Below are 23,716 nucleotides of genomic sequence, written 5' to 3' on the forward strand. Positions count from 1 at the left end.
TGAACATTGCGATTGTAATTGGAAAATGATGAAACGTCTTTGCTTTCGTGTGAGGATATACCCTTCCCTAGACGGGAAATATTTTTCAATGTGCAAATGATACATAAATGGAATGAAAACGTTTGTTTACATCGTCTATATCTGATGTAGTTCAAATAGTAGAATAATTTGATTTCAAATGTGTTTCACCTGCTTTGCAAACTCCTCCAACAACTGAGTAATTGCTCGTACATTGACAGGTGTTATTAATGCCCGAGGCAGTTGCAATGCATTCAGCATATTGGTCGCTGCATCCAATACTAGTGGTGCACGATGAATTCAAATCTGTTAAGCAAACGGTTAATTATTAACTAAATGTCATATAAAAATCGAAAAGGGCCTCTTCTACTTTGGTGAGTTGTAAGTGTCGAATTTGCTAGTTCCAGCTTCGTTACGTCAGGAGATACACAACATAGTATTTTCAACCCTGATATATTAATTAAGGTTATAGAGTTATTTTCCAAATTACATTTCTTATTCAATTTATCGGATGGCAATTCGCGTTATTGACAGTAAACAAAGCGCAGATAAGATAAAAATTAATGGAAGACAATGTATGTATGCATAGAATAATATCCCTATATCTCTGCTAATAGTGGAGAAGTATAATCCGGAATAAAGATAAACAAGTGATCTGAACTTTATTCGCGGTGTTTTGTTGCCATTGATATCATACTGGGTGGCTCCATAGTGGTTTGTCTTTTTCTCATTGCTCTCACAAAGAGTCCAATAGGTTATTTAGTGTCTTGGTAATTGGATACAAGTGCTTTGTATAAGAATAAACTAACGTGTCTGACCCTAGCTGGATCTATGGTAACAGCGAACCGCCACAAAACCTGAGCTCCATAGCAGACAATTAACTGAAGAGGTGCATTAACGTGGGACTTGAAACAATATTTAAATGTCTATTTCATTTTTTGTAGACATTTACCTAAGAAATGGTTCCACATGTTCCGCGTGAACCTCATTATATTTTACAACAATGAGCATAGAGACGAAATATGTTGTCGAACAGAGATTGAAGGTACTACGTCAGAAAGTATGGATGCAAAGACAGTCAAATAGATCAATGTTACAGCAAAGAGATTCTTGTACTGGAAATTGAAAACATTTCTCATTTGCTTTGATGTCATTCAGTATATGGTATCTAAAGGAGAACAGTTTTGTTCGTGATCATGATCTCATTTGACTTGAGAAAACAGTATTTAGTTATTGGCTTGTTTTATACTTTACCCCATACACAACTATTGTTTCCCATCTCAAGAGAATTACTGAGCAGAATCTACAGTCGTGTCTAAAAAGTCTTTGTATGTTTTTCTTTTCTTTCGATTTAACGACTACATTGAGCATAAAGCGGGAATTATCTCAGATACGACCTTAGTAAAGAAGAACCTAATTTCATGTTTCGCTTGAATGATACATTTACTAAAAGTCAAGTAAACACTGGAAGAACGGAAGTAGCGAAAAGGAGACAGCTCGTGCAGATACTTTAATCAATATGAAATGTACATGATCTCATTCCGCCAGAACACTATCATTTCTAATTTGAAGAACAACAAATAGTCATCACGCTAATAAACGAATATCCAATAACAAGTATAATATTCATGTGAATAATCAATCCAGTTATTATCAAAAGGCAGGTACGTACAAGCAATTCCTGTTTATGTCAAGAATTAATATCTTAACTTTTCCAGCATATTGAAGAAACTAAAATGACCTTAAGAGGACGCAGCATAGGAGTCTGACATTTGTGAAGACTACAACGCAGATGCTACTATTTCTCGCAGTACTCAACTTAGGCACAAATGAGAGACAAACAACGAACATACGATCGCTTTTTGAAAATAAAGAAAAAAGAAAAGTCTTGGTTTCATGTGTGCTTTACAGAAATAAAGAAATTTAAAATACTGGCCAAATATAAAGATATTATTAGGAGAACTTATTTATATCAAACATGTTTTACCTGCTTTGCAAATTCCTCCAACAACCGTATAAGTGTTCTTACACTGACAAGTGCCATTAGTGCCAGACGTAGGTACTTTGCATTCAGCATATTGGTCGCTGCATCCAATACTGGTGGTACAGGATGAATTCAAATCTGTTAAGCAAAGGGTTTAATTATTAACTTCTCGCAGCACAAGAATTATCTGCAAAATGACTCGTTTGCTTCAGCAAACAGTAAGAGTCTACTTTGCCATATGTAGCTACACCCAGTCAGAAGATATTTCAAATATGAATTTAAACTGTGAAGTAATAATTAGGAATCTAGGACCTTCTTTTCAAAATGAAATTGTTTACTCATGATGTCGGGCAGTTATTGAAGTTCTTGCGTGTAAGCAATGATCGAATAAACAATAATAAAATGGAAGACCGTTTCTTCATGTTTAGAGAAGAATGACTATTATTCTTCTGATAGTGGCGGAATATGTTCAGAATAAACATGACCAAACAGTCTGAATGCTTTACATTGTGATGCATGCAGCCCTTAATATCACACTGAATAGCTCCATATCGGTTTGGTTTCGTTTCGGTTATTACCGGCACTGCGACACAGTTAGGGTATTCGGTGCCGAGGCAATTGGATTAAAGTGATTTCCCCAAAAAAAGTACTGGGCCCGAACTGGAAACATGGTAGTATTGAATCTCAAAGAGACCTCAGTTCCATATCAATGAATCAATAAACACGGGATCATTGAGGTTGGACTGAAACAGATTTCTCGAATGTCTATTTCGTTTGCTTTAGAAATTTGCCTCAGAAATGCTTGCACACGTTCATCGTCAAGCTATGTATGTTTCACAAATACATATTGAAGAGAGAAGAAATAAATGCATGAATGGTCAAGAAATGTACTACGACAGATACTATGGATAGAAAAATATTTAAAAAAGGCATTGATATATCAAAGAGAGTAGCGTATATGCCAATCAGTGAAAAAACAAATACTTCTCATTTATTCTGACGTCATTCAATTTATAGTGTAGAATGGAGAGCAAATCAGGTCGTGAAGATGGTTCGATTTGACTTGAGCAAGCAAGCTTTAGTCATTGGCTTATTTTATACTTTAACACATTGACAACATTGATATACGTTCTTGTCGTCGCCAATGCAGTTTTTACTGCATGAAATCCTAACGTTTGAAAGTAAATTTGCTTCTTGTTTTCGAAATTCATTTGTTGTATCAGGAAAATGAACTATTCTGAACCGTAATTCACTAACTGCCACCGGTGACAATAGACGGAGGATTGTTAGAAACTGCTGGTAAAATGAAAAAAAAATAGCACTTGTTTAATATGGAGATGCAATTGAATTTAAAATGCAATCACATTTCATGACGATAGAGCTGGAGTTTGTCTCTGTACATAATGATTGGTACAGTTCAAAGTAGCTAACTGCCACAGGCTAGACGTTTTCATTGGAGCATTTTTTACAATTGCACATATTCTGTTAGATAGAAAAAACTATCTGCGGAAAACAAATACCAATTTTGGAAATTTAATTAACACACAATATCTTCAGCTAATGACAATGATTTGTGCTATTTTCATATCAGCACGTTCATTGAACAGAATATGCAGTCGTGTGCACAAATGTAAGGTCCGTACGATTCAACACTTGAGTCAAACATGCAAGGGTGAAATATTAGATATAGGTCATTACGAAAGAAGAAGAAAAACATCATGTTTGGCTAGATTAATATATTCATAAAACTTGAAACTTGACAAAACATTGCAAAACGCTAGTATGTAAACGAGACAGTTCTTGCAGAATTTATAAGCAATTTAAAATCTACAATACCTCATTCCGACTGAAAAAGTTGTGCTAAAATGCATGATTATGTTTAGTAATCAATCTAATTTACGAATATCCACTGATATATAACACAATTATGACCTAACTATTTCGTTCTGGTTTTTAACAAAAGGCATGGTCGGATGAATTTTATTCTTATGTCAAGTTCGGATGACTTTCATTCTGATGTCAAGAACTTATAACTTCAATTTTCCAGCATTTTCAATCAATCTCTATTCATTTCAAGAATTTTCTGCGTCGGACATTGCCATTCCTGAGGACCAGGATAAAGGTGCTACTATATCTACCAACGCTCAGGTAAAGCTTTAATGAAAGAAGGAATAATGAACATTGCGATTGTAATTGGAAAATGATGAAACGTCTTTGCTTTCGTGTGAGGATATACCCTTCCCTAGACGGGAAATATTTTTCAATGTGCAAATGATACATAAATGGAATGAAAACGTTTGTTTACATCGTCTATATCTGATGTAGTTCAAATAGTAGAATAATTTGATTTCAAATGTGTTTTACCTGCTTTGCAAACTCCTCCAACAACTGAGTAATTGCTCTTACATTGACAGGTGTTATTATTGCCCGAGGCAGTTGCAATGCATTCAGCATATTGGTCGCTGCATCCAATACTAGTGGTGCACGATGAATTCAAATCTGTTAAGCAAACAGTTAATTATTAACTAAACGTCATATAAAAATCGAAAAGGGCCTCTTCTACTTTGGTGAGTTGTAAGTGTCGAATTTGCTAGTTCCAGCTTCGTTACGTCAGGAGATACACAACATAGTATTTTCAACCCTGATATATTAATTAAGGTTATAGAGTTATTTTCCAAATTACATTTCTTATTCAATTTATCGGATGGCAATTCGCGTTATTGACAGTAAACAAAGCGCAGATAAGATAAAAATTAATGGAAGACAATGTATGTATGCATAGAATAATATCCCTATATCTCTGCTAATAGTGGAGAAGTATAATCCGGAATAAAGATAAACAAATGATCTGAACTTTATTCGCGGTGTTTTGTTGCCATTAATATCATACTGGGTGGCTCCATAGTGGTTTGTCTTTTTCTCATTGCTCTCACAAAGAGTCCAATAGGTTATTTAGTGTCGTGGTAATTGGATACAAGTGCTTTGTATAAGAATAAACCAACGTGTCTGACCCTAGCTGGATCTATGGTAACAGCGAACCGCCACAAAACCTGAGCTCCATAGCAGACAATTAACTGAAGAGGTGCATTAACGTGGGACTTGAAACAATATTTAAATGTCTATTTCATTTTTTGTAGACATTTGCCTAAGAAATGGTTCCACATGTTCCGCGTGAACCTCATTATATTTTACAACAATGAGCATAGAGACGAAATATGTTGTCGAACAGAGATTGAAGGTACTACGTCAGAAAGTATGGATGCAAAGACAGTCAAATAGATCAATGTTACAGCAAAGAGATTCTTGTACTGGAAATTGAAAACATTTCTCATTTGCTTTGATGTCATTCAGTATATGGTATCTAAAGGAGAACACTTTTGTTCGTGATCATGATCTCATTTGACTTGAGAAAACAGCATTTAGTTATTGGCTTGTTTTATACTTTACCCCATACACAACTATTGTTTCCCATCTCAAGAGAATTACTGAGCAGAATCTACAGTCGTGTCTACAGATTCTTTGTATGTTTTTCTTTTCTTTCGATTTAACGACTACATTGAACATAAAGCGGGAATTATCTCAGATACGACCTTACTACAGAAGAACCTAATTTCATGTTTCGCTTGAATGATACATTTACTAAAAGTCAAGTAAACACTGGAAGAACGGAAGTAGCGAAAAGGAGACAGCTCGTGCAGATACTTTAATCAATATGAAATGTACATGATCTCATTCCGTCAGAACACTGTCATTTCTGATTTGTAGAACAACAAATAGTCATCACGCTAATTAACGAATATCCAAAAATAAGTATAATATTCATGTGAATAGTCAATCCAGTTATTAACAAAAGGCAGGTACGTACAAGCAGTTCCTGTTTATGTCAAGAATTAATATCTTAACTTTTCCAGCATATTGAAGAAACTAAATTGACCTTAAGAGGACGCAGCATAGGAGTCTGAAATTTGTGAAGACTACAACGCAGCATATTGAAGAAACTAAATTGACCTTAAGAGGACGCAGCATAGGAGTCTGACATTTGTGAAGACTACAACGCAGGTGCTACTACTTCTCGCAGTACTCAACTTAGGCACAAATGAGAGACAAACAACGAACATGCGATCGCTTTTTGAAAATAAAGAAAAAAGAAAAGTCTTGGTTTCATGTGTGCTTTACAGACAAAAAGCAATTTAAAATACTGGCCAAATATAAAGTTATTATTAGGAGAACTTATTTATATCAAACATGTTTTACCTGCTTTGCAAATTCCTCCAACAACCGTATAAGTGTTCTTACACTGACAAGTGCCATTAGTGCCAGACGTAGGTACTTTGCATTCAGCATATTGGTCGCTGCATCCAATACTGGTGGTACAGGATGAATTCAAATCTGTTAAGCAAAGGGTTTAATTATTAACTTCTCGCAGCTCAAGAATTATCTGCAAAATGACTCGTTTGCTTCAGCAAACAGTAAGAGTCTACTTTGCCATATGTAGCTACACCCAGTCAGAAGATATTTCAAATATGAATTTAAACTGTGAGGTAATAATTAGGAATCTAGGACCTTCTTTTCAAAATGAAATTGTTTACTCATGATGTCGGGCAGTTATTGAAGTTCTTGCGTGTAAGCAATGATCGAATAAACAATAATAAAATGGAAGACCGTTTTTCATGTTTAGAGAAGCATCCCTAGTATTCTTCTGATAGTGGCGGAATATGTTCAGACTAAACATGACCCAACAGTCTGAATGCTTTACACTGTGATGTATGCAGCCCTTAATATCATACTGAATAGTGAAATATTTTATATAGGTCATTACGAAAGAAGAAGAAAAACTTCATGTTTGGCTAGATTAATATATTCATACAACTTGAAACCTGACAAAACATTGCAAAACGCTAGTATGTAAACGAGACAGTTCTTGCAAAATTTATAAGAAATTTTAAATCCTCAATACCTTATTGCGACCAAACAATTTGTGCTAACCTGCATCACTATGTTTAGTAATCAATCTAATTTACGAATATCCACTGATATATAACACAATTATGATCTAACTATTTCATTCTGGTTTTTAACAAAGGGCATGTTCGGATGAACTTCATTCTGATGTCAAGAACTTATAACTTCAATTTTCCAGCATTTTCAATTAATCTCTATTCATTTCAAGAAATTTCTGCGTGGGACTTTGCCATTCCTGAGGACCAGGATAAAGGTGCTACTATATCTACCAATGCTCAGGTAAAGCTTTAATGAAAGTATGAATAATGAACATTGCGATTGTAATTGGAAAATGATGAAACGTCTTTGCTTTCGTGTGAGGATATACTCTTCCCTAGACGGGAAATATTTTTCAATGTGCAAATGATACATAAATGGAATACAAAAGTTTGTTTACATCCGTCTATATCTGATGTAGTTCAAGTACTAGAATAATTTTATTTCAAATGTGTTTCACCTGCTTTGCAAACTCCTCCAACAACTGAGTAATTGCTCTTACATTGACAGGTGTTATTATTGCTCGACGTAGTTGCTATGCATTCAGCATATTGGTCGCTGCATCCAATACTAGTGGTGCACGATGAATTCAAATCTGTTAAGCAAACAGTTAATTATTAACTAAACGTCATATAAAAATCGAAAAGGGCCTCTTCTACTTTGGTGAGTTGTAAGTGTCGAATTTGCTAGTTCCAGCTTCGTTACGTCAGGAGATACACAACATAGTATTTTCAACCCTGATATATTAATTAAGGTTATAGAGTTATTTTCCAAATTACATTTCTTATTCAATTTATCGGATGGCAATTCGCGTTATTGACAGTAAACAAAGCGCAGATAAGATAAAAATTAATGGAAGACAATGTATGTATGCATAGAATAATATCCCTATATCTCTGCTAATAGTGGAGAAGTATAATCCGGAATAAAGATAAACAAATGATCTGAACTTTATTCGCGGTGTTTTGTTGCCATTGATATCATACTGGGTGGCTCCATAGTGGTTTGTCTTTTTCTCATTGCTCTCACAAAGAGTCCAATAGGTTATTTAGTGTCGTGGTAATTGGATACAAGTGCTTTGTATAAGAATAAACTAATGTGTCTGACCCTACCTGGATCTATGGTAACAGCGAACCGCCACAAAACCTGAGCTCCATAGCAGACAATTAACTGAAGAGGTGCATTAACGTGGGACTTGAAACAATATTTAAATGTCTATTTCATTTTTTGTAGACATTTGCCTAAGAAATGGTTCCACATGTTCCGCGTGAACCTCATTATATTTTACAACAATGAGCATAGAGACGAAATATGTTGTCGAACAGAGATTGAAGGTACTACGTCAGAAAGTATGGATGCAAAGACAGTCAAATAGATCAATGTTACAGCAAAGAGATTCTTGTACTGGAAATTGAAAACATTTCTCATTTGCTTTGATGTCATTCAGTATATGGTATCTAAAGGAGAACACTTTTGTTCGTGATCATGATCTCATTTGACTTGAGAAAACAGCATTTAGTTATTGGCTTGTTTTATACTTTACCCCATACACAACTATTGTTTCCCATCTCAAGAGAATTACTGAGCAGAATCTACAGTCGTGTCTACAGATTCTTTGTATGTTTTTCTTTTCTTTCGATTTAACGACTACATTGAGCATAAAGCGGGAATTATCTCAGATACGACCTTAGTAAAGAAGAACCTAATTTCATGTTTCGCTTGAATGATACATTTACTAAAAGTCAAGTAAACACTGGAAGAACGGAAGTAGCGAAAAGGAGACAGCTCGTGCAGATACTTTAATCAATATGAAATGTACATGATCTCATTCCGCCAGAACACTATCCTTTCTGATTTGCAGAACAACAAATAGTCATCACGCTAATAAACGAATATCCAATAACAAGTATAATATTCATGTGAATAGTCAATCCAGTTATTATCAAAAGGCAGGTACGTACAAGCAGTTCCTGTTTATGTCAAGAATTAATATCTTAACTTTTCCAGCATATTGAAGAAACTAAAATGACCTTAAGAGGACGCAGCATAGGAGTCTGAAATTTGTGAAGACTACAACGCAGCATATTGAAGAAACTAAATTGACCTTAAGAGGACGCAGCATAGGAGTCTGACATTTGTGAAGACTACAACGCAGGTGCTACTACTTCTCGCAGTACTCAACTTAGGCACAAATGAGAGACAAACAACGAACATACGATCGCTTTTTGAAAATAAAGAAAAAAGAAAAGTCTTGGTTTCATGTGTGCTTTACAGAAATAAAGCAATTTAAAATACTGGCCAAATATAAAGTTATTATTAGGAGAACTTATTTATATCAAACATGTTTTACCTGCTTTGCAAATTCCTCCAACAACCGTATAAGTGTTCTTACACTGACAAGTGCCATTAGTGCCAGACGTAGGTACTTTGCATTCAGCATATTGGTCGCTGCATCCAATACTGGTGGTACAGGATGAATTCAAATCTGTTAAGCAAAGGGTTTAATTATTAACTTCTCGCAGCTCAAGAATTATCTGCAAAATGACTCGTTTGCTTCAGCAAACAGTAAGAGTCTACTTTGCCATATGTAGCTACACCCAGTCAGAAGATATTTCAAATATGAATTTAAACTGTGAGGTAATAATTAGGAATCTAGGACCTTCTTTTCAAAATGAAATTGTTTACTCATGATGTCGGGCAGTTATTGAAGTTCTTGCGTGTAAGCAATGATCGAATAAACAATAATAAAATGGAAGACCGTTTTTCATGTTTAGAGAAGCATCCCTATTATTCTTCTGATAGTGGCGGAATATGTTCAGAATAAACATGACCCAACAGTCTGAATGCTTTACACTGTGATGTATGCAGCCCTTAATATCATACTGAATAGTGAAATATTTTATATAGGTCATTACGAAAGAAGAAGAAAAACTTCATGTTTGGCTAGATTAATATATTCATACAACTTGAAACCTGACAAAACATTGCAAAACGCTAGTATGTAAACGAGACAGTTCTTGCAAAATTTATAAGAAATTTTAAATCCTCAATACCTTATTGCGACCAAACAATTTGTGCTAACCTGCATCACTATGTTTAGTAATCAATCTAATTTACGAATATCCACTGATATATAACACAATTATGATCTAACTATTTCATTCTGGTTTTTAACAAAGGGCATGTTCGGATGAACTTCATTCTGATGTCAAGAACTTATAACTTCAATTTTCCAGCATTTTCAATTAATCTCTATTCATTTCAAGAAATTTCTGCGTGGGACTTTGCCATTCCTGAGGACCAGGATAAAGGTGCTACTATATCTACCAATGCTCAGGTAAAGCTTTAATGAAAGTATGAATAATGAACATTGCGATTGTAATTGGAAAATGATGAAACGTCTTTGCTTTCGTGTGAGGATATACTCTTCCCTAGACGGGAAATATTTTTCAATGTGCAAATGATACATAAATGGAATACAAAAGTTTGTTTACATCCGTCTATATCTGATGTAGTTCAAGTACTAGAATAATTTTATTTCAAATGTGTTTCACCTGCTTTGCAAACTCCTCCAACATCTGAGTAATTGCTCTTACATTGACAGGTGTTATTATTGCTCGACGTAGTTGCTATGCATTCAGCATATTGGTCGCTGCATCCAATACTAGTGGTGCACGATGAATTCAAATCTGTTAAGCAAACAGTTAATTATTAACTAAACGTCATATAAAAATCGAAAAGGGCCTCTTCTACTTTGGTGAGTTGTAAGTGTCGAATTTGCTAGTTCCAGCTTCGTTACGTCAGGAGATACACAACATAGTATTTTCAACCCTGATATATTAATTAAGGTTATAGAGTTATTTTCCAAATTACATTTCTTATTCAATTTATCGGATGGCAATTCGCGTTATTGACAGTAAACAAAGCGCAGATAAGATAAAAATTAATGGAAGACAATGTATGTATGCATAGAATAATATCCCTATATCTCTGCTAATAGTGGAGAAGTATAATCCGGAATAAAGATAAACAAATGATCTGAACTTTATTCGCGGTGTTTTGTTGCCATTGATATCATACTGGGTGGCTCCATAGTGGTTTGTCTTTTTCTCATTGCTCTCACAAAGAGTCCAATAGGTTATTTAGTGTCGTGGTAATTGGATACAAGTGCTTTGTATAAGAATAAACTAATGTGTCTGACCCTACCTGGATCTATGGTAACAGCGAACCGCCACAAAACCTGAGCTCCATAGCAGACAATTAACTGAAGAGGTGCATTAACGTGGGACTTGAAACAATATTTAAATGTCTATTTCATTTTTTGTAGACATTTGCCTAAGAAATGGTTCCACATGTTCCGCGTGAACCTCATTATATTTTACAACAATGAGCATAGAGACGAAATATGTTGTCGAACAGAGATTGAAGGTACTACGTCAGAAAGTATGGATGCAAAGACAGTCAAATAGATCAATGTTACAGCAAAGAGATTCTTGTACTGGAAATTGAAAACATTTCTCATTTGCTTTGATGTCATTCAGTATATGGTATCTAAAGGAGAACACTTTTGTTCGTGATCATGATCTCATTTGACTTGAGAAAATAGCATTTAGTTATTGGCTTGTTTTATACTTTACCCCATACACAACTATTGTTTCCCATCTCAAGAGAATTACTGAGCAGAATCTACAGTCGTGTCTACAAATTCTTTGTATGTTTTTCTTTTCTTTCGATTTAACGACTACATTGAACATAAAGCGGGAATTATCTCAGATACGACCTTACTACAGAAGAACCTAATTTCATGTTTCGCTTGAATGATACATTTACTAAAAGTCAGGTAAACACTGGAAGAACGGAAGTAGCGAAAAGGAGACAGCTCGTGCAGATACTTTAAAAAATATGAGATGTACATGATCTCATTCCGCCAGAACACTATCCTTTCTGATTTGCAGAACAACAAATAGTCATCACGCTAATAAACGAATATCCAATAACAAGTATAATATTCATGTGAATAGTCAATCCAGTTATTATCAAAAGGCAGGTACGTACAAGCAGTTCCTGTTTATGTCAAGAATTAATATCTTAACTTTTCCAGCATATTGAAGAAACTAAAATGACCTTAAGAGGACGCAGCATAGGAGTCTGAAATTTGTGAAGACTACAACGCAGCATATTGAAGAAACTAAATTGACCTTAAGAGGACGCAGCATAGGAGTCTGACATTTGTGAAGACTACAACGCAGGTGCTACTACTTCTCGCAGTACTCAACTTAGGCACAAATGAGAGACAAACAACGAACATACGATCGCTTTTTGAAAATAAAGAAAAAAGAAAAGTCTTGGTTTCATGTGTGCTTTACAGAAATAAAGCAATTTAAAATACTGGCCAAATATAAAGTTATTATTAGGAGAACTTATTTATATCAAACATGTTTTACCTGCTTTGCAAATTCCTCCAACAACCGTATAAGTGTTCTTACACTGACAAGTGCCATTAGTGCCAGACGTAGGTACTTTGCATTCAGCATATTGGTCGCTGCATCCAATACTGGTGGTACAGGATGAATTCAAATCTGTTAAGCAAAGGGTTTAATTATTAACTTCTCGCAGCACAAGAATTATCTGCAAAATGACTCGTTTGCTTCAGCAAACAGTAAGAGTCTACTTTGCCATATGTAGCTACACCCAGTCAGAAGATATTTCAAATATGAATTTAAACTGTGAGGTAATAATTAGGAATCTAGGACCTTCTTTTCAACATGAAATTGTTTACTCATGATGTCGGGCAGTTATTGAAGTTCTTGCGTGTAAGCAATGATCGAATAAACAATAATAAAATGGAAGACCGTTTCTTCATGTTTAGAGAAGCATCCCTATTATTCTTCTGATAGTGGCGGAATATGTTCAGAATAAACATGACCCAACAGTCTGAATGCTTTACATTGTGATGCATGCAGCCCTTAATATCACACTGAATAGCTCCATATCGGTTTGGTTTCGTTTCGGTTATTACCGGCACTGCGACACAGTTAGGGTATTCGGTGCCGAGGCAATTGGATTAAAGTGATTTCCCCAAAAAAAGTACTGGGCCCGAACTGGAAACATGGTAGTATTGAATCTCAAAGAGACCTCAGTTCCATATCAATGAATCAATAAACACGGGATCATCCAGGATGGACTGAAACAGATTTCTCGAATGTCTATTTCGTTTGCTTTAGAAATTTGCCTCAGAAATGCTTGCACACATTCATCGTCAAGCTATGTATGTTTCACAAATACATATTGAAGAGAGAAGAAATAAATGCATGAATGGTCAAGAAATGTACTACGACAGATACTATGGATAGAAAAATATTTAAAAAAGGCATTGCTATATCAAAGAGTATAGTGTATATGCCAATCAGTGAAAAAACAAATACTTCTCATTTATTCTGACGTCATTCAATTTATAGTGTAGAATGGAGAGCAAATCAGGTCGTGAAGATGGTTCGATTTGACTTGAGCAAGCAAGCTTTAGTCATTGGCTTATTTTATACTTTAACACATTGACAACATTGATATACTTTCTTGTCGTCGCCAATGCAGTTTTTTACTGCATGAAATGCTAAAGTTTGAAAGTAAATTTGCTTCTTGTTTTCGAAATTCATTTGTTGTATCAGGAAAATAAACTATTCTGAACCGTAATTCACTAACTGCCACCGGTGACAATAGACGGAGGATTGTTAGAAACTGCTGGTAAAATGAAAAAAATAGCACTTGTTTAATATGGAGATGCAATTGAATTTAAAATGCAATCACATTTCATGACGATAGAGCTGGAGTTTGTCTCTGTACATAATGATAGGTACAGTTCAAAGTAGCTAACAGCCACAGGCTAGACGTTTTCATTGGAGCATTTTTTACAATTGTACATATTCTGTTAGATAGAAAAAACTATCTGCGGAAAACAAATACCAATTTTGGAAATTTAATTAACACACAATATCTTCCGCTAATGACAATGATTTGTGCTATTTTCATATCAGCACGTTCATTGAACAGAATATGCAGTCGTGTGCACAAATGTAAGGTATGTACGATTCAACACTTGAGTCAAACATGCAAGGGTGAAATATAAGATATAGGTCATTACGAAAGAAGAAGATAAACATCATGTTTGGCTAGATTAATATATTCATAAAACTTGAAACTTGACAAAACATTGCAAAACGCTAGTATGTAAACGAGACAGTTCTTGCACAATTTATAAGCAATTTAAAATCTACAATACCTCATTCCGACTGAAAAAGTTGTGCTAAAATGCATGATTATGTTTAGTAATCAATCTAATTTACGAATATCCACTGATATATAACACAATTATGACCTAACTATTTCGCTCTGGTTTTTAACAAAAGGCATGGTCGGATGAATTTTATTCTTATGTCAAGTTCGGATGACTTTCATTCTGATGTCAAGAACTTATAACTTCAATTTTCCTGCATTTTCAATCAATCTCTATTCATTTCAAGAAATTTCTGCGTGGGACTTTGCCATTCCTGAGCACCAGGATAAAGGTGCTATTATATCTACCAATGCTCAGGTAAAGCTTTAATGAAAGAAGGAATAATGAACATTGCGATTGTAATTGGAAAATGATGAAACGTCTTTGCTTTCGTGTAAGGATATACCCCTCCCTAGACGGGAAATATTTTTCAATGTGCAAATGATACATAAATGGAATGAAAACGTTTGTTTACATCGTCTATATCTGATGTAGTTCAAATACTAGAATAATTTTATTTCAAATGTGTTTTACCTGATTTGCAAACTCCTCCAACAACTGAGTAATTGCTCTTACATTGACAGGTGTTATTATTGCTCGACGTAGTTGCTATGCATTCAGCATATTGGTCGCTGCATCCAATACTAGTGGTGCACGATGAATTCAAATCTGTTAAGCAAACAGTTAATTATTAACTAAACGTCATATAAAAATCGAAAAGGGCCTCTTCTACTTTGGTGAGTTGTAAGTGTCGAATTTGCTAGTTCCAGCTTCGTTACGTCAGGAGATACACAACATAGTATTTTCAACCCTGATATATTAATTAAGGTTATAGAGTTATTTTCCAAATTACATTTCTTATTCAATTTATCGGATGGCAATTCTCGTTATTGACAGTAAACAAAGCGCAGATAAGATAAAAATTAATGGAAGACAATGTATGTATGCATAGAATAATATCCCTATATCTCTGCTAATAGTGGAGAAGTATAATCCGGAATAAAGATTAACAAATGATCTGAACTTTATTCGCGGTGTTTTGTTGCCATTAATATCATACTGGGTGGCTCCATAGTGGTTTGTCTTTTTCTCATTGCTCTCACAAAGAGTCCAATAGGTTATTTAGTGTCGTGGTAATTGGATACAAGTGCTTTGTATAAGAATAAACCAACGTGTCTGACCCTAGCTGGATCTATGGTAACAGCGAACCGCCACAAAACCTGAGCTCCATAGCAGACAATTAACTGAAGAGGTGCATTAACGTGGGACTTGAAACAATATTTAAATGTCTATTTCATTTTTTGTAGACATTTACCTAAGAAATGGTTCCACATGTTCCGCGTGAACCTCATTATATTTTACAACAATGAGCATAGAGACGAAATATGTTGTCGAACAGAGATTGAAGGTACTACGTCAGAAAGTATGGATGCAAAGACAGTCAAATAGATCAATGTTACAGCAAAGAGATTCTTGTACTGGAAATTGAAAACATTTCTCATTTGCTTTGATGTCATTCAGTATATGGTATCTAAAGGAGAACACTTTTGTTCGTGATCATGATCTCATTTGACTTGAGAAAATAGCATTTAGTTATTGGCTTGTTTTATACTTTACCCCATACACAACTATTGTTTCCCATCTCAAGAGAATTACTGAGCAGAATCTACAGTCGTGTCTACAAATTCTTTGTATGTTTTTCTTTTCTTTCGATTTAACGACTACATTGAACATAAAGCGGGAATTATCTCAGATACGACCTTACTACAGAAGAACCTAATTTCATGTTTCGCTTGAATGATACATTTACTAAAAGTCAAGTAAACACTGGAAGAACGGAAGTAGCGAAAAGGAGACAGCTCGTGCAGATACTTTAAAAAATATGAGATGTACATGATCTCATTCCGCCAGAACACTGTCATTTCTGATTTGTAGAACAACAAATAGTCATCACGCTAATTAACGAATATCCAAAAATAAGTATAATATTCATGTGAATAGTCAATCCAGTTATTAACAAAAGGCAGGTACGTACAAGCAGTTCCTGTTTATGTCAAGAATTAATATCTTAACTTTTCCAGCATATTGAAGAAACTAAATTGACCTTAAGAGGACGCAGCATAGGAGTCTGAAATTTGTGAAGACTACAACGCAGCATATTGAAGAAACTAAATTGACCTTAAGAGGACGCAGCATAGGAGTCTGACATTTGTGAAGACTACAACGCAGGTGCTACTACTTCTCGCAGTACTCAACTTAGGCACAAATGAGAGACAAACAACGAACATACGATCGCTTTTTGAAAATAAAGAAAAAAGAAAAGTCTTGGTTTCATGTGTGCTTTACAGAAATAAAGCAATTTAAAATACTGGCCAAATATAAAGTTGTTATTAGGAGAACTTATTTATATCAAACATGTTTTACCTGCTTTGCAAATTCCTCCAACAACCGTATAAGTGTTCTTACACTGACAAGTGCCATTAGTGCCAGACGTAGGTACTTTGCATTCAGCATATTGGTCGCTGCATCCAATACTGGTGGTACAGGATGAATTCAAATCTGTTAAGCAAAGGGTTTAATTATTAACTTCTCGCAGCTCAAGAATTATCTGCAAAATGACTCGTTTGCTTCAGCAAACAGTAAGAGTCTACTTTGCCATATGTAGCTACACCCAGTCAGAAGATATTTCAAATATGAATTTAAACTGTGAGGTAATAATTAGGAATCTAGGACCTTCTTTTCAAAATGAAATTGTTTACTCATGATGTCGGGCAGTTATTGAAGTTCTTGCGTGTAAGCAATGATCGAATAAACAATAATAAAATGGAAGACCGTTTTTCATGTTTAGAGAAGCATCCCTAGTATTCTTCTGATAGTGGCGGAATATGTTCAGAATAAACATGACCCAACAGTCTGAATGCTTTACACTGTGATGTATGTAGCCCTTAATATCATACTGAATAGTGAAATATTTTATATAGGTCATTACGAAAGAAGAAGAAAAACTTCATGTTTGGCTAGATTAATATATTCATACAACTTGAAACCTGACAAAACATTGCAAAACGCTAGTATGTAAACGAGACAGTTCTTGCAAAATTTATAAGAAATTTTAAATCCTCAATACCTTATTGCGACCAAACAATTTGTGCTAACCTGCATCACTATGTTTAGTAATCAATCTAATTTACGAATATCCACTGATATATAACACAATTATGATCTAACTATTTCATTCTGGTTTTTAACAAAGGGCATGTTCGGATGAACTTCATTCTGATGTCAAGAACTTATAACTTCAATTTTCCAGCATTTTCAACTAATCTCTTTTCATTTCAAGAAAGTTCTGCGTGGGACTTTGCCATTCCTGAGGACCAGGATAAAGGTGCTACTATATCTACCAATGCTCAGGTAAAGCTTTAATGAAAGTATGAATAATGAACATTGCGATTGTAATTGGAAAATGATGAAACGTCTTTGCTTTCGTGTGAGGATATACTCTTCCCTAGACGGGAAATATTTTTCAATGTGCAAATGATACATAAATGGAATACAAAAGTTTGTTTACATCCGTCTATATCTGATGTAGTTCAAGTACTAGAATAATTTTATTTCAAATGTGTTTCACCTGCTTTGCAAACTCCTCCAACATCTGAGTAATTGCTCTTACATTGACAGGTGTTATTATTGCTCGACGTAGTTGCTATGCATTCAGCATATTGGTCGCTGCATCCAATACTAGTGGTGCACGATGAATTCAAATCTGTTAAGCAAACAGTTAATTATTAACTAAACGTCATATAAAAATCGAAAAGGGCCTCTTCTACTTTGGTGAGTTGTAAGTGTCGAATTTGCTAGTTCCAGCTTCGTTACGTCAGGAGATACACAACATAGTATTTTCAACCCTGATATATTAATTAAGGTTATAGAGTTATTTTCCAAATTACATTTCTTATTCAATTTATCGGATGGCAATTCGCGTTATTGACAGTAAACAAAGCGCAGATAAGATAAAAATTAATGGAAGACAATGTATGTATGCATAGAATAATATCCCTATATCTCTGCTAATAGTGGAGAAGTATAATCCGGAATAAAGATAAACAAATGATCTGAACTTTATTCGCGGTGTTTTGTTGCCATTGATATCATACTGGGTGGCTCCATAGTGGTTTGTCTTTTTCTCATTGCTCTCACAAAGAGTCCAATAGGTTATTTAGTGTCGTGGTAATTGGATACAAGTGCTTTGTATAAGAATAAACTAATGTGTCTGACCCTACCTGGATCTATGGTAACAGCGAACCGCCACAAAACCTGAGCTCCATAGCAGACAATTAACTGAAGAGGTGCATTAACGTGGGACTTGAAACAATATTTAAATGTCTATTTCATTTTTTGTAGACATTTGCCTAAGAAATGGTTCCACATGTTCCGCGTGAACCTCATTATATTTTACAACAATGAGCATAGAGACGAAATATGTTGTCGAACAGAGATTGAAGGTACTACGTCAGAAAGTATGGATGCAAAGACAGTCAAATAGATCAATGTTACAGCAAAGAGATTCTTGTACTGGAAATTGAAAACATTTCTCATTTGCTTTGATGTCATTCAGTATATGGTATCTAAAGGAGAACACTTTTGTTCGTGATCATGATCTCATTTGACTTGAGAAAACAGCATTTAGTTATTGGCTTGTTTTATACTTTACCCCATACACAACTATTGTTTCCCATCTCAAGAGAATTACTGAGCAGAATCTACAGTCGTGTCTACAGATTCTTTGTATGTTTTTCTTTTCTTTCGATTTAACGACTACATTGAGCATAAAGCGGGAATTATCTCAGATACGACCTTAGTAAAGAAGAACCTAATTTCATGTTTCGCTTGAATGATACATTTACTAAAAGTCAAGTAAACACTGGAAGAACGGAAGTAGCGAAAAGGAGACAGCTCGTGCAGATACTTTAATCAATATGAAATGTACATGATCTCATTCCGCCAGAACACTGTCATTTCTGATTTGCAGAACAACAAATAGTCATCACGCTAATAAACGAATATCCAATAACAAGTATAATATTCATGTGAATAGTCAATCCAGTTATTATCAAAAGGCAGGTACGTACAAGCAGTTCCTGTTTATGTCAAGAATTAATATCTTAACTTTTCCAGCATATTGAAGAAACTAAAATGACCTTAAGAGGACGCAGCATAGGAGTCTGAAATTTGTGAAGACTACAACGCAGCATATTGAAGAAACTAAATTGACCTTAAGAGGACGCAGCATAGGAGTCTGACATTTGTGAAGACTACAACGCAGGTGCTACTACTTCTCGCAGTACTCAACTTAGGCACAAATGAGAGACAAACAACGAACATACGATCGCTTTTTGAAAATAAAGAAAAAAGAAAAGTCTTGGTTTCATGTGTGCTTTACAGAAATAAAGCAATTTAAAATACTGGCCAAATATAAAGTTATTATTAGGAGAACTTATTTATATCAAACATGTTTTACCTGCTTTGCAAATTCCTCCAACAACCGTATAAGTGTTCTTACACTGACAAGTGCCATTAGTGCCAGACGTAGGTACTTTGCATTCAGCATATTGGTCGCTGCATCCAATACTGGTGGTACAGGATGAATTCAAATCTGTTAAGCAAAGGGTTTAATTATTAACTTCTCGCAGCACAAGAATTATCTGCAAAATGACTCGTTTGCTTCAGCAAACAGTAAGAGTCTACTTTGCCATATGTAGCTACACCCAGTCAGAAGATATTTCAAATATGAATTTAAACTGTGAGGTAATAATTAGGAATCTAGGACCTTCTTTTCAAAATGAAATTGTTTACTCATGATGTCGGGCAGTTATTGAAGTTCTTGCGTGTAAGCAATGATCGAATAAACAATAATAAAATGGAAGACCGTTTCTTCATGTTTAGAGAAGCATCCCTATTATTCTTCTGATAGTGGCGGAATATGTTCAGAATAAACATGACCCAACAGTCTGAATGCTTTACATTGTGATGCATGCAGCCCTTAATATCACACTGAATAGCTCCATATCGGTTTGGTTTCGTTTCGGTTATTACCGGCACTGCGACACAGTTAGGGTATTCGGTGCCGAGGCAATTGGATTAAAGTGATTTCCCCAAAAAAAGTACTGGGCCCGAACTGGAAACATGGTAGTATTGAATCTCAAAGAGACCTCAGTTCCATATCAATGAATCAATAAACACGGGATCATCCAGGATGGACTGAAACAGATTTCTCGAATGTCTATTTCGTTTGCTTTAGAAATTTGCCTCAGAAATGCTTGCACACATTCATCGTCAAGCTATGTATGTTTCACAAATACATATTGAAGAGAGAAGAAATAAATGCATGAATGGTCAAGAAATGTACTACGACAGATACTATGGATAGAAAAATATTTAAAAAAGGCATTGCTATATCAAAGAGAATAGTGTATATGCCAATCAGTGAAAAAACAAATACTTCTCATTTATTCTGACGTCATTCAATTTATAGTGTAGAATGGAGAGCAAATCAGGTCGTGAAGATGGTTCGATTTGACTTGAGCAAGCAAGCTTTAGTCATTGGCTTATTTTATACTTTAACACATTGACAACATTGATATACTTTCTTGTCGTCGCCAATGCAGTTTTTTACTGCATGAAATGCTAAAGTTTGAAAGTAAATTTGCTTCTTGTTTTCGAAATTCATTTGTTGTATCAGGAAAATGAACTATTCTGAACCGTAATTCACTAACTGCCACCGGTGACAATAGACGGAGGATTGTTAGAAACTGCTGGTAAAATGAAAAAAAATAGCACTTGTTTAATATGGAGATGCAGTTGAATTTAAAATGCAATCACATTTCATGACGATAGAGCTGGAGTTTGTCTCTGTACATAATGATAGGTACAGTTCAAAGTAGCTAACAGCCACAGGCTAGACGTTTTCATTGGAGCATTTTTTACAATTGTACATATTCTGTTAGATAGAAAAAACTATCTGCGGAAAACAAATACCAATTTTGGAAATTTAATTAACACACAATATCTTCAGCTAATGACAATGATTTGTGCTATTTTCATATCAGCACGTTCATTGAACAGAATATGCAGTCGTGTGCACAAATGTAAGGTCCGTACGATTCAACACTTGAGTCAAACATGCAAGGGTGAAATATAAGATATAGGTCATTACGAAAGAAGAAGATAAACATCATGTTTGGCTAGATTAATATATTCATAAAACTTGAAACTTGACAAAACATTGCAAAACGCTAGTATGTAAACGAGACAGTTCTTGCACAATTTATAAGCAATTTAAAATCTACAATACCTCATTCCGACTGAAAAAGTTGTGCTAAAATGCATGATTATGTTTAGTAATCAATCTAATTTACGAATATCCACTGATATATAACACAATTATGACCTAACTATTTCGTTCTGGTTTTTAACAAAAGGCATGGTCGGATGAATTTTATTCTTATGTCAAGTTCGGATGACTTTCATTCTGATGTCAAGAACTTATAACTTCAATTTTCCAGCATTTTCAATCAATCTCTATTCATTTCAAGAAAGTTCTGCGTGGGACTTTGCCATTCCTGAGGACCAGGATAAAGGTGCTACTATATCTACCAATGCTCAGGTAAAGCTTTAATGAAAGTATGAATAATGAACATTGCGATTGTAATTGGAAAATGATGAAACGTCTTTGCTTTCGTGTGATGATATACTCTTCCCTAGACGGGAAATATTTTTGAATGTGCAAATGATACATAAATGGAATACAAAAGTTTGTTTACATCCGTCTATATCTGATGTAGTTCAAGTACTAGAATAATTTTATTTCAAATGTGTTTCACCATCTTTGCAAACTCCTCTAACATCTGAGTAATTGCTCTTACATTGACAGGTGTTATTATTGCTCGACGTAGTTGCTATGCATTCAGCATATTGGTCGCTGCATCCAATACTAGTGGTGCACGATGAATTCAAATCTGTTAAGCAAACAGTTAATTATTAACTAAACGTCATATAAAAATCGAAAAGGGCCTCTTCTACTTTGGTGAGTTGTAAGTGTCGAATTTGCTAGTTCCAGCTTCGTTACGTCAGGAGATACACAACATAGTATTTTCAACCCTGATATATTAATTAAGGTTATAGAGTTATTTTCCAAATTACATTTCTTATTCAATTTATCGGATGGCAATTCTCGTTATTGACAGTAAACAAAGCGCAGATAAGATAAAAATTAATGGAAGACAATGTATGTATGCATAGAATAATATCCCTATATCTCTGCTAATAGTGGAGAAGTATAATCCGGAATAAAGATTAACAAATGATCTGAACTTTATTCGCGGTGTTTTGTTGCCATTAATATCATACTGGGTGGCTCCATAGTGGTTTGTCTTTTTCTCATTGCTCTCACAAAGAGTCCAATAGGTTATTTAGTGTCGTGGTAATTGGATACAAGTGCTTTGTATAAGAATAAACCAACGTGTCTGACCCTAGCTGGATCTATGGTAACAGCGAACCGCCACAAAACCTGAGCTCCATAGCAGACAATTAACTGAAGAGGTGCATTAACGTGGGACTTGAAACAATATTTAAATGTCTATTTCATTTTTTGTAGGCATTTACCTAAGAAATGGTTCCACATGTTCCGCGTGAACCTCATTATATTTCACAACAATGAGCATAGAGACGAAATATGTTGTCGAACTGAGATTGAAGGTACTACGTCAGAAAGTATGGATGCAAAGACAGTCAAATAGATCAATGTTACAGCAAAGAGATTCTTGTACTGGAAATTGAAAACATTTCTCATTTGCTTTGATGTCATTCAGTATATGGTATCTAAAGGAGAACACTTTTGTTCGTGATCATGATCTCATTTGACTTGAGAAAATAGCATTTAGTTATTGGCTTGTTTTATACTTTACCCCATACACAACTATTGTTTCCCATCTCAAGAGAATTACTGAGCAGAATCTACAGTCGTGTCTACAAATTCTTTGTATGTTTTTCTTTTCTTTCGATTTAACGACTACATTGAACATAAAGCGGGAATTATCTCAGATACGACCTTACTACAGAAGAACCTAATTTCATGTTTCGCTTGAATGATACATTTACTAAAAGTCAAGTAAACACTGGAAGAACGGAAGTAGCGAAAAGGAGACAGCTCGTGCAGATACTTTAAAAAATATGAGATGTACATGATCTCATTCCGCCAGAACACTGTCATTTCTGATTTGTAGAACAACAAATAGTCATCACGCTAATTAACGAATATCCAAAAATAAGTATAATATTCATGTGAATAGTCAATCCAGTTATTAACAAAAGGCAGGTACGTACAAGCAGTTCCTGTTTATGTCAAGAATTAATATCTTAACTTTTCCAGCATATTGAAGAAACTAAAT

This window comes from Sinohyriopsis cumingii, chromosome 12 (genome assembly GCF_028554795.1).
Source record: "Sinohyriopsis cumingii isolate HCF-2022 chromosome 12, ASM2855479v2, whole genome shotgun sequence".
NCBI lineage: Eukaryota > Metazoa > Mollusca > Bivalvia > Unionida > Unionidae > Sinohyriopsis > Sinohyriopsis cumingii.